Source organism: Pseudomyrmex gracilis, unplaced genomic scaffold (genome assembly GCF_002006095.1).
Source record: "Pseudomyrmex gracilis isolate BER0280 unplaced genomic scaffold, ASM200609v1 scaffold_703, whole genome shotgun sequence".
In the NCBI taxonomy this organism is placed as follows: domain Eukaryota; kingdom Metazoa; phylum Arthropoda; class Insecta; order Hymenoptera; family Formicidae; genus Pseudomyrmex; species Pseudomyrmex gracilis.
This window is the reverse complement of record NW_018021287.1, coordinates 22,147-23,504: the sequence shown is the minus strand read 5'-3', so window position 1 is coordinate 23,504 and position 1,358 is coordinate 22,147.

Below are 1,358 nucleotides of genomic sequence, written 5' to 3'. Positions count from 1 at the left end.
TCAGTTTTGCGTTCAATTCAAGTTCATAAGTAACCAAAGGCCAATTCTTCTACCCAGGTTGGAGCGCTTGTGTAAGGAAGCGAACCACCAATCCTCTCAAATCCGGAAAAAGTCCTTGTGTAAAAAAGCGTACGCTTTCACAAATTTCCATCAATCCAAGCAGCTGAGTGTGCTTGAGTAAGGAAGCAAACCTTCTGCTCTTATCAGAGTAAATATCCACTCTCGAATTCTGAAATTCCAACCTAATCCAATGTGTTCTGTAGATGCCAAGGCCGAATAGAAGAGGCGTTAGGGCCGGTCGTAAATTACAGCTTAGAAAATTAGTTAAAAAATATTGTACAGAAGGAGAAGCTAATCTCTCAAGTTTGTCAAGTAACGATAATCATTTAGTCTCTAATTCTGCGTCAGACCAATCAAACATTCTAGAATCAGCCTCTCGTTATACACCCGAATTTCTTAGTGATGTAGAAAGCGTTATACAAGGTGTTAAGTCCGTCGCTTTTAACTCTCATTTAAGCAATAACGGCCCTCGTGTAAAGAAGGTAGACAAACTTCCGTATGAAATTAATATTTGGAAACGATTACAATTTGTAGATATACCCAAGACATTTTATTCGACTATTATATCAAAGTCAGATCCGCGATATGAAGCATATGTTACTAAATCTTGGTTCAAACCGCCAATCATAGAATATCAAGTCATTTATTCATGTAATATTCCGAAATCAGATCCTCGCCATAATAAATATATTTTAAAGCGCCGACAGACATTGTATCCGCTGCCTTCACTATAACTATTTGTTAGTATTAGTGCGCCGCAACCATGGAAACAACGTTATATGCTTTTATTAAATATGTAAGCCAAAACCATTGGTCAACAAGAGACTTTTCTATTTATCATCAGCCCTCGATTACCTCCAGCGATATAACTTAAGCAAATGCAGACAAGTAACGGGTAATATCCGCGTTTTAACAAATGAATTATATTGTTCCAAGTGCTCTCGATCTACACCTTTATTAAAACCATTTGAACCAATATTCGCTCACGCAGTAGTAATTGGAAATAGTAGCTCTCCAGTCCCGTGTGATAAGTGCGGAATCAGATTAGAAGTAATCAAACTTCTCGAAGATTGTCCGACGTGCCCTGATAAGCATATTTACTTTCTCAGTCATATGTCTAACACTCAGTTTTATAACTTACGTGACCCCACTTTTTATCATTATTTCAGACCAATCTACTAAATGAATCAGTTAGAAAATCGTCCTATTTTGTGTAAAATAACTAAGGGAAAAATACGCGTGTATACAGACGAACTGTATTGCGAGGACTGCGCGTACATAATTCATTATTAGAGCCT